Below are 19,919 nucleotides of genomic sequence, written 5' to 3'. Positions count from 1 at the left end.
CTGTAACTCCCTATGGGACTAATTCACTGAATAACATTTTATACCTACATGGCTGCTCTCTGAAGGTTTAGTTTACGTGTAGTATCCTTATACACCCACGTGGAGGCTGATTCCGAGAGCAGGTGCGGTTTCCCAGAGGTCAACTGTTAGCATCTCACAGTGAAGAGGTGAAATTGACCCCTGGGTGACCTTTAAGATCAAAACATTTCAGGAATAAATGACTGCAAGCATAACTTCCTACAGGTTCTTGACTTACAACGCATGCAATTTGTGAGAACGCAGAACCACAAGGGCTACTACATTAACGTTATTATATTATTCTCAAGCCCTGATGGTTGTTTGCAACGTCTAGGGATGAGCGCTTCATCTGCTGTACGATAACATCGGCTGTCCACACTGCAAGGTAACCAGATTTCTTTTTTGTCAGTCTGGTGTCTATCAGCGATTGCATTTTTTTAACAAAAATGTTGTTTTATTAACAGAACATTTCATCTGTGACTCGATTCAAGTCACGTTTTTTTACAATGGCTAGCGTGAAAAAAGTGAAAATAATGGTGCAGCATCAAATTATAATACTGTATTCATACTATTCTATATTAGTATTATTGTAACATAATATCTGAAATTAATGAAAAACAATATAACAAAAAGCCCGTCAGACAACGTAGCAGTCAAGTATGTTAACCGTTTATGCATCCTTACGATTTACATGCGCTTTACTAGAATTTAAGAGGTTGGTTTACTAGACAAGGTCAATGGAACGAAACCATCGTTAAGTCGAGGACTACCTGTATCGACTGTATTATTGTACGTGCTACCTCATCCTCTTCAACACAAGTTCTTACCTGAGGCAAAGATGGACATTGCCGTACTATGATCGAAACGTGTTTCTTGGACCACAGTAGCCTATAATCGGAAATCAAAGCCAAAACTCTGCTGGCCATTGTGACAGTCTGCTATTTTACTGTGAAAAAGACAATGAGCAAATGTGCATGAGTTTTTAGCACCAAGACACTTGAATGTGTAGTACTCCTGCTGTCAGTATTTTCTTATTAAGTTTCGATTTGGGATTAAGTAAATATTCTCACTTTAATGGAAGCGAAATGACTACAAGAAAAATGCAATTACACTCTGCTCTTATATAACATGGTCTCGTACAACGAAGAACCGCTTTTGAAAATATATACCCTTTTCACGATACAATGAGCTAATTGTTCATGACAACAGCACTTTTGCGTGGTTCTATACAATGGCTTGTATCAGATACCTGTATCAGAGATTTTGGACAGAGATACTTGGTGTCTCAGACCTACAGTTTTTCTCCTCCACTGTGTGACAATGGGTATTTTTTTTTTTTTTTATATAAATCTAGTGTTTTGACCTCTACTTCACCCTGGAATCAATGACCACTAGTGTACAAGTTGGATTTGAATGGTAGCACCTTGACTCCTCTCTTTTGATATAGACACTGGATGGAGCGATATTCCTTCAAACAGTTTATTAACAGTCGTACTTACTGCAGAAGCAACTGCTGCACACACTTCTCACTACCACACTGACAGTCTGAGCCAATTACATTTATTTATTTAGCAGACACTTTTCTCCGAAGTGACTTCCAATGAACTCTATGTAGTGTTACTAGCCCACACACCTTATTCACCAAGGTGACTTACACTGGATCACTCATCCATACATCAGTGGAACACACACACTGTCACTCACACACTATGGGGGAACCTGAACAACATGTCTTTGGACTGTGGGAGGAAACCAGAGCACCTGGAGGAAACCCACGCAGACAACATGCAAACTCCACACAGACTAAGCAGGGATTGAACCCACATCCTCTTGCACCACACTGCAGCACTACTCACTGTGCCACCATGCCACCCAACCATTAATTAGAGTAAATATTAATCACAACTGGAAAAGATTCAGTACAGATTCAGAACTGCTATTATTTATTGACTTAGATGATTTGGTAGCATTACTTATTGATTTACCTGACATTTCTCGCCAAAGCGACTTACATTGTTAAGGTACTTATTGAACCATTTATACAACAGGATAAATTTAGCTCATCAATGCAGGGTAAGTACGTTGCTCAAGGGCACCGGAGCGGAAGCGGATTCAAAGCCGGGTCGCCTGAGTGCAAGGCGGCACCTTTAACCACTGCACTACCTACCAGCCCTCAAGACTTAACTTTCAGAAATAAACTTTGAAGTCAGTTAATAATTACATAATTGAGTAATAATTAAGTCTTTAAATAATATAAACAGCTTTTATGATAAAAACAGCATTACTTTAACATAAATGAAACCTTTATCTCGTGACCAAATCAAGATTGCCAAACGTCAAACACTTGCTTAACGTTAACGCTACACACTACCTCTAATGCCATAGTGTCTGCAAGCTCTGCAGAGTCAAAGACATAGACAGTGATCTTGTGAACTTAATTTCTGTACATCATTAACAGCCCTGAGCCGAGTTTGCAGAACGTCTCCTTCCAGGGTGTACCCTGCATTAGAACAAGAGATTTGATGAAACGGACGAAAATATGGAAACACAAAGACAAGCCGGAAATAATTTGTTTTCCTCACAGATTTTGTAAACTATGTAGGTGTTATCGTTCACGTGCACATGTGTAATAACCATCAGAGCATTATCATCATCATCATCATCATCAACATTAACCATTAGCCTGTTAATATTACTATTAACAGTATTATTGTAGTCTTTACTGTGTATGGGATATTTTACTGTGTGCTTTGTGTGTATTGTGTCATTTTATTCCTACCCCTCCCCCCCCTTCTTAAAATATTTGCTTCCCTTCTTTTCTTAACAGTATTTCCTCCTTTTTTTAGTATTTACTCCCTCTTTTACTGTAGTTATTGTATTTATTGTGGCTTTATTAAAGCTTTATTTATTCAAGTTTTAGAGTATTTATTGTGTACACGTTGTTTTTACGTTTGACTCTCTCAGCATCGCTCAAGAATTCCTATGTGCCCAGACCATGTGTACGTGTACAAATGGCAAATAAAGTTCTATTCATATTCTATTCATTCTATTCACATAAATACCATTTATTCTGGTATTTTTAAAAATATCAGGTGATACATTTTTTTGTCCAAGAACCAGTTTTCCTTCCACATAAGAAGTAAAGGTAATTCGACTTTCTCACGACAGGATTTTGGTTATTTCATGGAACGAAAACAGCCATTACATTGACAGACGGGTATTTCTACAAGTTTCAATTATCTTAATATGTCAACTGAAAACATTGCTCTGTATAAAATATTTTTTTCCTGAGAGCAAAACCACAGGTATGGGGGTGCGGTGGTGCAGCGGGTTTGACCGGGTCCTGCTCTCCGGTGGGTCTGCTTTCGAGTCCCGCGTGGGGTGCCTTGCGACGGACTGGCATCCCGTCCTGGGTGTGTCCCCTCCCCCGCCAGCCCTTTGCCCTGTGTTGCTGGGTTAGGCTCCAGCTTCCCGCGACCCCGTATGGAACAAGTGGTTTCAGATAGTGTATGTGTGTGCACAAATCCACAGTTGCAATATACCGTATTTTAGCACTGCATTTCAGCTACTGAGTCTGCCTACATTCATTAGCAATAATCATTAATCCAACACAATTTTTTCCCAGCAATCATTCCTTCTCAGCCAGTTCTTCAACAGCACCTAAAGAAGGGCATTTCTCAAAGGTTCCCAGCGGTTCAGACTGCACCACCCTTCATCACATGCTATATTCTTATTAAACAGGGTCACTTTCAATGATGAGGAATGCCAGCAATGCTGGGCAAATTTCCAGGAAGCTTCTGTTTTGCCCCGATGTCACCGACCACAAAAATACCCCCCGTGATTTCAAGGAGCGCACAGCAGATCACTCCACAGGTATTTTAAGTATGAGAAAAATGTGACCATGTACAAGTCTTCCCATTATGTGAGCAAGCACAAGTATGCGAGATAAGCATATTTAAGACGACTATTGTACTCTATTGTACACGTATATAGGGCTTTAACGTCAAAGAGTTGCTTTGAAGGCCTTCTTGTATGTGGGTGAAAGGCACACACTGAGGGAACAACACTCTGCTCTCGCTACAACCTCATCGGTCTGGGGGGCACGAAGACGGCTCAGACGGGTGCAAGGTTGTGTCACCAGCTTCACCGTGGCCACATCTGGAGGAGAGTCAGCACTATATCGCAGGGGTATGCACATGCTGGGACCCTGGCTTGTCGAACATCCGGTCGGACACCGACACTATGGGGGGGAAACGGACCGTTCTCCAAGCGCGGAGCTGTTGAGCCATTCCAGCAGTCCGTCTCTTCCGACAACGTTTCAAACCAAATCCCTCTCTCTCATTTTGAGCAAAACCCCACCGGACTCGAGCGTTCTGGATCCCGATTCTCAAGGGAGAAATCTGGGCGGAGCTTCAGGCGAGTGACGCTCCCGAATGTTTGCACACAAACAAAAAAACGCAGAGCGGAAACGCATCGCACCGCTTAAGAGCCCTGCGGCGCCGAGCAGAAACTCCGCTGCCGTAAAATGCCTTCCCGTCTCGAAGGGAATAGCAGAAATCTGCTACCGGCACTGACGCAACATATTTTCACGTGACCTCAACGCTCATATTAATGAGCTCCTAATTCTTGCTCGACGGCTTCCGATGGTGACATGCTGAACGTAATAGTCCCAGCGCGCTTAGCTTCACGCAGTTGTATCACTGCGGAACGCTGCTGATTATTATTATTATTATTTTTTATAGATGCTGATGGAGAACAGGCCATTCTAAAGCAGAACTGTCATCTCCGCTCATAATGGGAACGTGCAACGCCGGGCAGATCTCACATGGGAGTTTCACAAGCTCGTCTTACCGGCCTTGCATCCTTAGTCATTAACCTCCTGCACGTGTTTCGGGGTGGGGATGGCATAACTCCACACGGAGCAGGGGTGTGAATCAGGGGCTATTAATAGTAGGGCGCTCAACTGCTAGAAAACGCAGGGAACGCAGAGCGGAACCCAGCTGGCGTCCACAGCAGCGCCACACGGGCCAAGTACCGTGGCTCTCCTGCGTCCAGAAGCTCCCTATCACACTGCAAGCAGTCCCTTGTCAGGTGGCTGTCCTGAAGTGCTAAGATTGTGCAGAAGTCAAGGACACACACACACACGGGGGACATGAGCATGCTGAAATGTAGACGCTGGCGCCATGTCACTCTCCCACAGGGCAAATCATCGATTTGGTTACATATATACATAGCGAGGGGCACGGTGGCGCAGTGGGTTGGACCTCGTCGTGCTCTCTGGTGGGTCTGGGGTTCGAGTCCTGCTTGGGGTACCTTGCAATGGACTGGCGTCCCGCCCTGGGTGTGTCCCTTCCCCCTCCAGCCTTACGCCCTGTGTTGCCGGGTTAGGCTCCGGTTCCCCGCGACCCCGTGTGGGACGAGCGGTTCAGACAATGTGTGTGGGTGTGTGATATACACAGCTGCAAGCACAGCACATTTCCTCTAATAAAGGAATCGAGGAAATCCACCGTACCCCATTGCTCCAGTATTTTTACATGCACGACATAAAAGCGCAATAGTCATAAAATGCTCCTACTAATACAAGTCTGATTCATCAAGGAGTTTGTAGTGATTTTCTCAAACGTTGCAGTAGTTTTCTCAAAGAACTTTACGCACCGCAACTGCTCACACAATTTAATTGACCAAGCAGACAAGGGAATCTACATCGACCCCAGTGCAGGCCTTAGCAGTAAAGACCGGGTCCGACACGCTACCGTGTGTGCGCTGCATGTCCATCTGCGCGAGAAGTAACCACTCATACATTTTCATCTTCCTTTCTGAAAGCAGGATGGAAGGGGGGAGAAAAAAAAAAAAACTGCATGTAACCCAACACATAATAAAAAGAAAAAAAGACTCGCAGGCATTGCATGATATTTTGGGGCATCTCTGACATGTGATTACCAAGAAAGTCTTCAGATTTTACTCCTTTTACCATAAAGCCACAATGTGAAGACTTCTGCGGAACTCGTGGGACATAAAAAGCAAGACGCACGGTTCCGGCTATTACTTTGTGCTGCTGTCGCAGATTGAAAGCAACATGTTTCAATATCAAAAAAAGGCTGCTGTACTTTTAGGACAAACCACCTTGTCAACACTAAGACCGTTATAGGAGCGGTGCAGCTGTAACCACTTTATGAACCATTCATTTAGGCATTTAGGGGGGAAGGTACCATAAGAGCAGGAGACTAACGTGCCCAGTATTGGACTGCTGATCAAATGCAATCACAGCCCTAATATATATATATCTCACTCTCGCTCCTAGACACAGCATCTTTGTATTGCAAGCAACAGAGCCCCATGTGAGGAGTCTTTAGCAATGAAGAACTAGAGCAGAGTTTGCAGGGAGAGCTGTGAGCTTGATGTGTGCCTCAACACTGGCGCTGAAAGCACTGAGTAAGCGATCTGGCTGGAGGGGGTGTAACACAAGTGCGTCCCTCTCATGGCGCGGTTACCTAACACAGCCGTTTGCCGCTAGTCGGGACGGAAAGGTCAACGGAGAAAGAGCGTCATGATGCGCGCATCCATGCGCACCCTTCTCTTTGAGGAGACACACAAGGGGCGGGAGGGGGTGTGCGGACCTGGCCCTCAGAAACAAAAAGGCGCACACGTTCACACAAACACACGCACATTTACACTCACAGTGTGTGTGTGGGAGGAAGCGTGGGAGAGTGAGCACAGCGCGGAGAGGAGGAGGGAGAGGGGCCGAGGGACACCACCGGGCCCCTTACTCACGCTCCCTTAAAGACGAGCAAGAAGGCAGAGAGCTGAAAAAAGCAACATGGACGAGATGGCCAACTGGCGTCTGTGCGCGGCTCTGCGGGTCTCTGCGTGCGTGTGCATGCGGGAAGAAGAGGCAGAGACACAGCAAGCGGTGGCGCGGCTGACGGAGGAACAGCTTCGGATGGATCAGGGAATTCAGAACGCTCTCTTGCTTCTAACCGCTTGCCCTGCTGCAGGGTCACGGTGATACGGAGGCTATCCCAGATGTGAAGGGCGCTAGGCCAGGCAAGGTATACCCCACACACACACACACACACACACACACACACACACACACACACACACACACACAAAACGGGCAACTTAGAGTCCTGGGTTCAATGGAAATCCATGTCTTTGGACTCGGAGGGGAAGCCGTCACGAACGTGGGGACAGCATGCAAACTGCACGCAGACACAACAGGGATCCAAACCCACATCTGAACGCACAGCCCAGGTGCTGGCAGACACCTGCGCTACCGGCTGTGTCACCGCGCCTCTGGGATTCAAAACCGGCATCGATTTAAGGATGCTCGCAGACGAGCTCTGCGGGCTGAAAGCGACGATACGCACGCAAGCGCAACCCGTGCTCAAAGTCGCCGTGTGGTGCAAGTGATGCAAATACTGCAAAACCCAGTGCAATCAGAAATTCGCTGGCATGGGCAAACGGGGGATTTCACCAAGGCCAGAGTAAGAACAAGGACGCCCCCCTCTTCACTTTCACAATCACACAGCCCTGGGGGGGGGGGGAGGAGGACCGCAGAGAAAATCCCTCTTCTGCCCCATGGACCCAAAAAAAAGCAGCCCAACCCCGTCGAAGGCAAAGGGCACCTTCGCTTGGTCATTATAACTTTTTACAAGGAAAATAAGTTTGTTTTAAAAAACATGACCCCTCCATCAATGCGTATGGTTTTGGGGGGAGGGGAGGAGAAAGAAAAAAAAAAAAAACTGACTTCACTTAAAATGGTAAAGTTTATTGTGCTGGTTGATGACTGGCTTTGTTGTGCCGGCAGGGAACTTGCGCAGCCAGGAGAGGGGATGATTAACGCAGGAATTAGCTCCTCCTGCGGCACCGTTAGCAGCGAGCGTGAAACGCTGTAAGAGAAAGCCGTGCGCATGCTTTCTGACTCACGTCGGAAGTTCTCGAGGTGAATCCTTGTGTTTCTCGGTGACTCAGCAGCTTGCTGAGAACTGGGCCGGCGAGCGCCGATCGGGGACCTGGCCCGGACCGCCGTGCCCGTCCCAAAGCTCGAGCTCTAGTCATGTGCGGGGGGGGGGGGGGGGGGGGGAGTGTCAAGTCCGGGGTCACTGTTATTGGGATGAAACCGGAGCATGTTTGCATCTCGGGAGGAAGCCAGCCCTTCCTGGAACCGAGACGCAAACACGGCCCCTTTGCCGTTTACTGGTTGAAGCAGTTTCCAAGAAGGCCTCTTGTTTGGGATGCTCGGAGCGCCTGCTCCAAGAAGAAGAGCTCTTCTGAGCATTCAGTCCCGATAGAGAAGTCAGCACAGCAATTTTGTGAATAATGAGCGTAATGTAGAAAATGCCTTAACTTATTATCAAAAGCCTGTCTAGTCCCGGGGAGGTGAAGAGAACATTCTGCACTGTCCGTCTGTGTGTGTGTCTCAGTGAGACTGATAAACAGTTTCAGATAGGAAAGATCGCCGTCTCCTGCCCGCTCAGGAATCCAGCGCAAAACAATCAAAGCTTATTTATCAATTTGGAATTCCGAGAGCGGCTCCGGGCCTCTGCTGGAAGGTGGTTTCCCGCAGCTCATTTTTCCGACGAGACCCAAGCCCGTCTCATTCCGCCCGTGAGTCAGAGCCTGCCAGATTCCTGCCCCGTTACATCTCGGGGAGGGCGCCTCAACCAGTCTAGACTGCCTGTCCTGCTCCCGGAGGTGGGAACAAAGGGCTGAAAAACAAGAGGAGGACTCACCTGCACGTCCTCATGCTGCCACCTCGTGGATGCTTGGAGCACATTGTCGTTAGCCTCGCATCACACTGCGGGTTTTAAGCCCCTCGCTTCGAGCCGCTTACAAAGCCCACATTTCTACCCTTGGCACCGTTGCACAGAATAATATTTACACAGCTCAGGGTAAGCGTCTCGCTCAGCTGTACAGCAGCTGTTCCTCAAAGATCTCAACCTGCAACCTTTTGGTGCCGAGTCCAGTTTCAGTTTCCTCAAACGCAGGTGTTCGGAAATGCAACCACGTGGGAGACTTACTTTCTAACTGCCCCCCCCCCAATTTTATTTAAACGGCAAAAACATCTCGATCAGTTGCACTGAGCGAAACTAAGAAATAATTTCTGAAAAACCGACACATGCAAGTGGGCCTCTCCCCACCCACACCTGGGACTAACCTTTGCTTCAAGGCTTACGGCTAATGCCAGTAAGCAGTGCCACACACCTGGGCCAGGAGTGACTGCGTGGCAGTAGTGTCCCATGTCCCAACATGGGGGGGGCTATTAGTTCAGCACATTGGAAGCTGGGATATCACTGCAGTTCCCAGCAGCGAAGCTCCACCACGGTGCATACAAAAGGAATGGGCCGATTAAACGGTCGCCCTACGGCACCGTAGAGCGCTGCCGCATCGAGCCAATCGCGGGGCGGCTTCTCGGAGCGGTGTGGTCAGTCTACTGACGCCACTTTCCAGTCAGCGCGAAGTACGGTACACTACGTCCCCGTCGGGGGGTGGAGGGGGAAGCGTTCGTCAATAACCGTTCCGGTACGCTGGCATACTGGGAGATGTCACAGGATGAAGGGAGGCAGAACAGCGACGCAGGACAGAGGACACCGTCTCCTTTCCCCAGCCACGTCTGCATGCAATCACAAACCAGGAGGGATCCGGGTTGCACGCGCCACAGGCTTTCAGCTATACGGGGGATCAGCTGGACGCTCACCGCGACCCGCCAGCTGAAAGAACGCGCAAGGCGAGCGTAAAACCGAACTTTCTGCGACGGTAACGCGGCAAGGCATCTCAATTTTCTCCACGCTAAATATAGTATGAAAATAATTCCTCATTTGTCCTGTAGCGCACGAAGCAGGTTTTTCAAAAGCGAAAACAAGGGAAAGTCGGTGGAAACCGTTTCCATTCCGCATACACTCGACACACAAAAGACAAGGCAGCGCCACCCTATTATCAGTTTTCCGTGTCGGCCAGGCCTCCCTGACGTCAGAGCTTGAAAGATCGGTAAACAGGGTCCCCCACCTCCGACAGACGGCCACCCTCAGGCGACGTCCGCGCAAGGAGGGGTCTGCGTTAAAAATAACAACAATAAAAAGAATTTTAAGAATAATAAAAGCCGCTGGAAAGCGTTTCCTTTCTGGAGGGAGGAGAGAGCGGTGCTGCGTAGCCAAGTTTACCATGGGGAGTTCAGCTGTTCAACGAGGTTTTTTTTCCAGAACCACCCCTCTGTTTTCGACACCCACTGCAAACAGAGCGTGCATGACCCTCAGGGGTTACCTGGCCACGGTCCAGACTTCCCGGGAACGCGAGCATCCAGCGCGCGCACGCACGCACGCACGCACGCAAACGGGCTCGTGTGACTTATCGCAGGCCCGGAACAACAGGCAGAGCTCAAGCCTGTTTTCCGCGTCCAATGCTCAGCCAAATGAGTCATAATTCAAAGTAATCGTTTTTCGCACAAAGTGTAATGTCTCATCTTGGTGGAAAAAGCACTTAAAAACAATTGACAGGGCAACCTGAAGTGTAGTCGAAGCCCTAACAGCAAACTGTGACGTTGAAGTTCAATATGTCTTGATAACTTCAGAGCAGGAAAACCAAAGGGGGGTAAAATATTAGAGATGGTGCAGAAGTAAACTAGCAAAGGGAAACTGCAAATATGTTTAACATTTCAGAAGTGCTGCTTAGGGTGAGGGCACGGTGGCGCAGTGGGTTGGACCAGGTCCTACTCTACGGTGGGTCTGGGGTTCGAGTCCCGCTTGGGGTGTCTTGCGACGGGCTGGCGTTCCACCCTGGGTGTGTCCCCTCCTCCTCCAGCCTTACGCCCTGTGTTGCCGGGTTAGGCTCTGGCTCCCCGTGACCCTGTAGGGGACAAGCTGTTTCAGATGATGTATGTGGGTGCTTGGGGTGATTTGCGATGAACTGGTGTCCCCTCCCCCCGTACCCTGTGTTGCCCAGTTAGGCTCCGGTCCACTGTCACCCCCCATCTGGGACAAGCAGTTGTAGCCATTGTGCATGTACGTGCGTGCGTGCTTGTGACCGAAAGAACTTAGTCCTGTGTTGAATACCACAGAACCTTCCAGAGCTACCGAATTGCGATCCCTGTCGAGGTTCTAGAACAGGCGGGGGGGGAATTGCCCTAACAACCGTGAGCGCAACAGAGCTTTACCCGAGCGTTCCGGGAATTGTGCCGTTTCCAGGACAAAAGCACAACAGACACACTTCGAGAGCAGCGCACAGTCAAAGCCTGCTGCGTGTTGCTGCCCACAGGCCCCCAACTTAAAAACGCAAAGGAAAACCTGGCAGCAAAACGCATCTTGCGATCAATAAAGCAGAAATGAACAAGCAGGAATGAAAAACAGGCCCACGAAGGCCTTTCGCAGGCAGCGACACGACACTTTTTCCCGACTAAAAACCGATTCAGGAAGCGAAATGCGCCGCGTTAGAACCGACGGCTCTTTTCTGGGAACACCGCGGCGAAGAGCGAGGTGACGGACCCGCTTGGGGCGATGCGCGGCAGAAGACATTGCTGGGAAGGTAATGCTCTCTCAAGTCACACTCATTTCTGTCCCTCGTTTCGAGAACTCCGCCGGGCCCTCGAGGGAACGCCAGCGGCGTGAACTGAAACGCTCGCTATTGTCGAGTGCGCCGAGATGGGGCTGCTCTGCTTCAGAGATGACAGTTAGGCTCAGCACCGCACAAGCCAAATAAGACGGGGACAAACGCACCGCTCTTAGAGTCCTACCGTTCTTAGCCCACTGGAAACTCCGGAGAGGCCAAGCCGCTTTGGAAAAAGCCAGTTGCATTTACTTCACGTTATATGAATTTATTTCTATTTATTTACCCGAAGCATCGGTTCGCTACATATTATACGTGTTACATTCCTCAATTCCTTTAACGGTGATCCAAGTGGAAAAAGCCAGAAAATTAAGCAAGACGGCACAGAGCTGACCAGAGGAAACCGTACTAATTCCAGGTAGTCACATGCCTGCTTGCACATTTACGCAGCTGCGGATGGGAAGGGCACGGCAGCGGACTCCAAAACTGCAGGCAACAACACTTCAGCGTCCTTGAGCAAAGGCCAAGAGTGAGCACGCAGCAGCTGCCGAGCCGCGCTGGAATGACAACAAACGGCGGGGCGGCTTGGGTGTGACAAAGCATTAGTAAGAGAATTTTAAGTACAGTCACACTCGCGCTATCATTAACGCCTTGGTCGACCGGCTGAGCGCAGCTCTCTTCAAGACGGCAATAAAACAGAGGGAAAAGAAAACTTCGGTTTGATCGAGCGGCAAATTACACAGCATCACGTCTCCGCGTGGCCAGAACGTATACGCTGCAGGGCTGACGTTTATCAAGCACGTGTGATTCATATCCCTTTACCGGAGCGGGGGACCAGTCGGCCAGGCGCAGCTGCTTGGGGCACCGTCTGGGAGAAAGGTTTCACTCAGATAGCGAATGGTTGCCCTGGCAGCAGCGGGACCTGCGGCGAACAGTACGCTCTGCGTGCAGAGACAAGAGGGCTGACGGTGAAAGGGACAAGGCAGACGTCCCCCGTGATGCTCCTGTTAAATCGATCGGGACCCAAATCTATGCTCTTTGCTAAGCTTTGCACAAGCTTTGGCTCCTTTGGTGAGATGTGGGCGAGGGTGGGTGACATGCCTGTGTTCCTCTCCCCTTAGATGACTACTACATGCATGTGAAGGTGAAGATGAAGCAGGCTAGAGCGGGGGGGGGCAGAGCGGCGGTTCTCGCCATGCACGTCAGATTACGTGTTTTTCACTGTCGACCCCTCCCAAGTTGATCCATAAAAATTTGCTCTTAAGGCTGTCTGCTGGATTGTGAACAGAGAACCAATGGCGGTGACGTCACACACACGCGTCACGGCTGCACGACAGCTGTCTTGCATTATGCACAAGTTCCTTCAAACACGCCTACCCAGCTCTCTGCCCTCCTGAGACATGGCTGGGAAAGGTCAACAGGGCTGGGAGATGTAGCAGTTGCGCAACAGACTTTGGATGATGGAGCGGATACCTCTCCTCTCCCCTCTCCTCTGCTGAAACGCAAATGTATTGTCCAACCTGGGCTCCTTCTCCCATGGAAGGACCGCCACCGTTTCATCAATGCTGTACCAAAAAACACTACTGGATAAGTCTCAAAGGCTCGTTACTCTCCAGTCACCGAGCAGTCTGTACTGTGCGGAAAGAACATGTAGAAACATATTTCAGCTCCAACATGACAAGAAAAATCGCGGGTCACTGACGTAAAATGACGGTAAAGCAGGCTACTCGCTAGCCACCCCGGAAACATGTTACTTGATGCGTTTCTATGAAAATTCAATGAGGTGCGTCACCGATTGCCGAATTTGAAAATATGACAAAGGAGATTCTGGAGAGACTGTGCACATCAGTTACTGGAGTCTCAGTTTCTTTCAATGACAATCTCTCTCTGGCGATTAATAGTTTTCGTTCATTCATTCAGTCATTCATTTTAAAAGGTTTAGTAAGTACCTTGTCCCTCATAAGATGTACATTTGTGCCACTGGCATAAATAATCAAACTGATTTGTTTCAGAACCAAACAAACAAAGATCCACAGTGCTGTGGGAAAACTAGAAGTCCAACAACTGACCCCTGCAGCACACCAACAGCACTACAAAAGGACAGAAACATTTTCACCTGGTCAGACAGGAGATGGAAGAAAAACGTACTGTTGTAAATTAAAACTTATTCTTCTTTTGCGTTGCGTGGACAGAGATGCTGCTTATGGATCAATGAACAGAAACTGCTGCAGGATCACTGGATGGATACAAGGGCTTGGGGACACCCAACAGAGAATGGACACTGGGACATATGAAGGTACATTTCTGAATTTATAAATGTGACAAGTACTCTAAAGGGTTAAAGCTTGGAAGACAAGCCCATTACAGTATAAAACATCTAAAGGGAATAAGATTATATTTTCCGGAGAGGCTGGGTTGGTCAAAGGACATCTGTGGTTTAAATCTGCGCGACTTCATTAACCAGCAGCAAGCACAAGTCCTAGAAGAAGGACAAACTGGCTTTTGCTGAGAGGATGGGAAAATGAGCGGGCATCTGGCCCATGGGCGTTTACTGCACGTGACCCTGATGTACTTCTCGGGTACGTGTGTAGCTGGCTAAGAGCACCAGTGGACATGCGACTCCTCCAATGGATGTTCAGCCCCCTTCACACGATGCCTGCACTCTTCCGGAGATGCGAGCGGGAGGACCACGCATCAGCTGCCCTCGGCCAACCGGTGACCTAGGAGAACACGTGTGATGTCTGAAGACAGACACAAATCGTTTATGGAAAAAAAAGAAAAAAAAAAAAAAAGACAGAAAAGGCCGTGAAGAGGGAATAATATAAGAACGAGAATATTTAAGGTACATTTGAGCGTACGCTCTAACGTCTGTACCCATTTGCGTGTATCAGACTCCATTTAATAAACGGCAAACCCCAAAGAGACGTCAAAGTGTCAAGAGCACAACGAAGAGTTTTACTGCACTTCCTCGTGTCCTTTCTCTGATCCAATAACAACGTTCTCATGCTGGCCCGTACGACAAAAAAAAACTCTGGGAGGAACTGCGGGAATTTTTGTAACCAGAATAATAGATCGTAAACAGCTACGGCCAATGCACGTTTTGCAGGAATCTGAATTTTACCAGGAATTATGCAGAGGGAAAAATATGCATTGATTCAACACGTTTCTGAAGTGTCCTGCAATCCCCCAAATGTACAATGAATATTACTCAGACTTAATTCGCAATGATGTGTCATTCCACTGTGCTTTACTAACGTAAGATTTGTTCTCTCTTCATATGCGCATAGTTTCCGATTTCACGTTTTCATAGTTAATACCCTCACTTACCTTTAAACAAGTAAGCACTGCGAGGGTTATTTGAAGGACTCTACTTCTTACTATGAGACCTGCAAAAATTTCGTACATCAGACAATTCAGTCATAATGTCTCAGCGATCATAAATCTCGGGAGTTGCGTTCGCAGTCGGCTAGCCTTCGTTACAATACAGGATTTAGTCACAGTTATGGCCAGGTGTCAGGAACGTATCTCATTTTGCACCAAATGACGGTGCAATATTAACTGTTGACCCTCCGCTACCTGAACTGTGCCATGAAACAGCGACGCAGTACGAAGCACAGCTACAGAAATACTTGCTTAAAAGCATTAATCCGTAGAATAACGGTAAGAAATTACATTGTTTTTTTCCCAAAAGTAAACATCCAGTCATTGAGAATGCACAAACACACAAGTCTGACCTGACCAAACACAGGGCAGTTCATAAGCATCAGTAGTTAAAAGGCTGGTACACTTCTCCAGCACCCCCCGCTCGCATAGGTGTGTGTGTTCTGTTGTGCCGAAGAGCTAAACCACCAGGTGGACAAAAACTGGCGCAACTTTTCATTTTTAAAAGGTATTTCTGATTGTAATTTTCCTATGCCGGATGCAGGTGACCATTATTAAAACGTCTTTAGTTTCAAAGAAAAAGCATTCGCCTGGATTTGTAAGTCAGAGAGACTGACTGAGCTCAGCAAGCTGTGTCGCTGCAGATGCAAAGCATGTGTGAACATGTTCAAAAATAGTTTTTAGTGATTAGTTTCACTGAAACGTGTTCTTATGTAGAAGGGGGGTGCTGTGGTGCAGCGGGTTCGGCCAGGCCCCGCTCTCTGGTGGGTCTGGGGTTCGAGTCCTGCTTGGGGTGCCTTGTGATGGACTGGCGTCCCGTCCTGGGTGTGTCCCCTCTTGGGACAAGCAGTTTAAGTCAACGTGTGTGTTATGCTTCCACTCGTTTATTATAAAGGTTCACAAATGTGACTTGCTACATTATAAAGCGCTTTGATCAATGCTCCAGCCATTCTGCCGCTTGCCAAAAACACCTGAAACATACTATAAGCATAGCTCTCAAAACTAAAGAAATAATATCGACCCCCCCCATCATTTGCATTCATAGTCCCTTATATGGTCCCATTTTCCTTTCGCATTAAATATGATGGCAGTGTCGGGAAACCGCAACTGTTGATTGGAAAGCAGGCCATAGAGCCTCGCAGATTCATGTTGCATCTAATGTAATAAAAGCCAACCTAACAGCTCTCTTTGCTGGTCCTGAGAGGCAACGGTCATAAAAGCAGCACAGATTCCAGGAAAGAACACTAATCGTGAAACGAGAGCGCAGACCAGCCAGACTAAGTGGGTGTTTACTAAGTCAGTGTCCTCAAAGTGACATAAAAATTGTGCTCCTCAGACACAAACAAGTGAAGAACTCAGACAGAAATACTAACGATTACTGTCATTTCACTCCAAAAACTCTAAAAACACCTTTAAATGAGAACGTGCTACACTGCCTTACCGCGGTGCTGAAATACTGCACACGTGCTGTACTTGGGCTCTATGTAAGAGAGTCCGCATATGAACTCGATGCCAACAACACAAAAGACTTTCAGTTCCATGGTCAAATATAACACTTTTGCACCCGAAAGCAACATGATCTGAACAGAACTGAGGAGTAACTGAACTGATAAAGCTCACTAACTCGCTCCCTTTCACTGACAGCTTGCCCTGGTGCAGGTCGGGGTGGTCCGGAGCCCATGCCAAAATCACCGGGTGTGAGGCTTGGGATGGTACGCCGGTCTATCGCAGACTGATACAGCGGTTCATTAAAAATGTTATAATGATTTAAAATACATGTGAATGCAACAGAACAGCAGGGGGGGCACGGTGGCACAGCAGGCTTGACTGGGTCCTGCTCTCTGGTGGGTCTGGGGTTCGAGTCCCATCTGGGGTGCCTTGCAATGGAGTGGTGTCCCGTTGTCGTGTGTGCGTGTGGTCCAGCTGCTGCCTTTGTACCCAAAAGTTGCAGGTTCAAGCCTCACCTCCAGCTGTAGTACCCTTGAGCAAGGTACTTACCCTAAATGGCTCCTGTAAAATTACCCAGCTGTATAAACGGGTAAATAATTGTAACCTCAACACAGTAAAATGCTATTGAGAAGCATCAGCTAAATGAATAAATAGAAATTAGACAAAAAAAAAAAAAAAAAAAAAAAAAAAAAACAGGCCTACTGCACCTGCCCAAAATGTGCCCACTAAGCATGCATACAAGACAGACACCTAATGGTCCAACCTAGTAAGTGGAGGGACTGGCAACCAATGTATTGCTCCTCAATGCACTGGACATGTGGGAGACCTGCTCAAAGACAGGCGTGACGCCTACGGCGCCCACTATCTTATCGTGCCCTACAGGGTAGCGGACGGCTGCGCTCGCACACAGAAAGAACAGGTGGGAGGGACACTTCCACCTCCAGAAGTTCATGAACCTTTACCAGAGATGATGGGCTTCGACGCTGCACGCATAAGGGGCTCAGCAACGGGCATCAGCTGGTACTGAATGAGCTCGACGCTGAAGGTTTTACGCCGGCTGCTCATTCCAGGGCTCGCGGTGCATCGTTTCCCTCGTTTCAAAGCAGCGCTCCTCGCCGGGGCTGCTCCCCACCCACGTGCCATGCCCGGAGCAACTGAGCCGGGACGACGAGTCAGTCAGACGCTCTCAACCAGTCTTCGAGATCATAATTCAAGTGACTAATAAACAAGACATCGGTAGAACGCTACGGTGACAATACTCACTCGTGTCTCCACGAACATGACTTACGCCTGCTAGATACAAAACGACAGCAAGACCTCAGTAGGAGGTCGCACCTTTAGTTATAGAGCACCTAAACCGTGGAACAGTCTACCAGACACCGTCAGAAATGCTCCGTCCGTTTCTGTTTTCAAATCCCGACTAAGACTTACAGGTTCACTCGGTCATTCCACCTCGAAATGTAATTCCACTTGCCTTGGTTGTTTTTTACCACCATTATATAAAAGCATAATAAATTAAAGTAACATGTTACTAGCTGCTCTTTATTCTTGTTGAGCATCGCCTTGCTACGTAAGGCTTGAGGAGGCTGGCCGGTGGTGACAGACGAATCCCATACTGACTGAAGACGATGACCAACTGCCATGATGGACGAGACGTTCCATGCTGAGCTGGGGATCCGAGATACCATATAGCAACTATATCAAATCAAAACATTATTACTTGTTATTATTATTACTTGTTAACTGGCTAAGAATTGTTACTTAATCTAGAATGCCCAGGAGGGGTGGGCAACCAATGGCCCGTAGACCCCCAGAGGATTTTTCCTCCCTCAACCTTCAGTTGGGAGTTTTTGTTCCTTTCCCCAGTGGCCAGTAGGTATACTTGTAGCTCTATAATAAGTTCTTCATTATAGTAGCCATTAGTTGACTCTTCTTCATTTGTACCCGTTTTTCTTGTGTTATATCTGTGTTAAAGCGCTCTGTGTCACTGCATGAGAAAAACGCCCTATAAAAATAAATCAAACTGAATATACTAAACTACATTAAAATATTTCCTTTAGGATGCGGTCTGTGCCTTCCAACCGCTTCTCGGCCCCAAAAACACACCAATTATAAACACCCTAACGTAAGAATTGCAGCCGCACCGATATTACGAACATCGTCCATCGCCTGCGAAGCTGCAGGTAAATCACTGTCTTCTTCTAACAGGTCGGTCATCGCTACCGAACGCAATTACGAAAACAAATGGGATCGTGTTGCTATGGCGTGACGCCAGAGGGAAACGCAGCCGATGTGCAGTCGCGACTACACACTGCGATGGCTCGCGAATTTGCCACGCCGCCCTCTCTGTTACCGTACCTCATTTCCTGCACCTCCACACATTAACAGGTGAGCGCAACACCCTTTATTCGGCGGGACAGCCGTGTAACCGCGCGCCCCCTGCGGCCTTAGGTTAAGCGCGGCTTCACCCGGTCACAGCTCACACGGAGCACTTCTGACACCAACGCTGGCTGCTGTCACGCCCGCCCCTGGGCGCCACCGTTCCAGCAGCCCGAGGCCTCCTCTTCCCGACAAGACCAAGGCGGGTCATCACCGCAGCCATTGCGGCACGTCTCTGAGGAGCCTGGCTTTCTGGATCGTGCCACAATCGTCCGCACCACCGGACCGTTGACACCTAACAGCGGGAAAGAACAAATAAAGCAGTTGCTTTGTTTTGGCAGATTTGAAGCGCAAGGAATTAATGAATCACACAGCTGAAGGTTCCGGTGCGATTCCACGATGATAAGGCAAGCACGCTTTTGTTCCCACACAGATGAACCGCATTCGCAGAACGGGAGCGTAGTCGTCCTTTCTTCACCTACACACACATATAAACATAAACACACACACACACACACACACACACACGTAGGCCTTACACTAAATGCAGCATTTTTCAGAGAAGGATCCCTTGAGGGAGCATCTTCCTTGGGTTGACGACAATGTCCTCAGGGCTCACGCACACTTGACAGCAGAAAAGTGGAGAATAAGAGAAATGCTGCCTAGGCCTTGGGCTACCAGCTACATACAATACCGTGCAGAAGTCTTACGCACTTAGATGTTTTAGACGGGTATTTAATGTCTTCTGCATCAGGGTCAATGGGAAAGAGCATATTTTAGATTTCCAAGCATTCCTTTTGCAAAATGTTACGTTATTGCGGTAAGGATTTTGTATGTCGTTAAAGAAAGAGTACACACACATGCACGCACACGCACTGTCTGAGACTGCTTGTCCTGAGCGGGGTTGTGGCAAACCGGTGCCAAACCCGGCAACACAGGGCGCAAGGCTGGAAAGGGAAGGGACACACCCAGGATGGGACGCCAGTCCATCGCAAGGCACCCCAAGCAGGACTCGATCCCCAGACCCACCAGAGAGCGAGACCCAACCAAGGCTGCCGCGACCCCACTCGGGACAAGCGCTTGTTGACGATGGATGGTTACTAAGCTTTGTTTATTAATTAATAGCATTATTTTTGAAAGCACTCTCACTT

General features: G+C 48.2%; 1 protein-coding gene across 5 annotated transcripts in view; it reads right to left on the bottom strand.

Annotated features, from left to right (window-relative positions):
* Positions 1-19,919, bottom strand: part of LOC108930567 (guanine nucleotide-binding protein G(I)/G(S)/G(O) subunit gamma-7) — a 71,949-nt gene that overhangs the window by 41,205 nt on the left and 10,825 nt on the right. The window contains exon 1 of one of the 5 annotated variants that reach the window (XM_029254740.1): positions 8,754-10,339. The exons of the other annotated variants lie outside the window; for them this stretch is intronic. The gene's annotated coding sequence lies outside the window, so the exon portion shown is untranslated. Of the gene's footprint in view, positions 1-8,753; positions 10,340-19,919 lie in introns of those variants that run through there. 5 annotated transcript variants of the gene reach the window in all.

The sequence above is a fragment of the Scleropages formosus genome, chromosome 9 (genome assembly GCF_900964775.1).
Source record: "Scleropages formosus chromosome 9, fSclFor1.1, whole genome shotgun sequence".
In the NCBI taxonomy this organism is placed as follows: domain Eukaryota; kingdom Metazoa; phylum Chordata; class Actinopteri; order Osteoglossiformes; family Osteoglossidae; genus Scleropages; species Scleropages formosus.
This window is presented reverse-complemented; position numbering and strand designations above follow the sequence as displayed.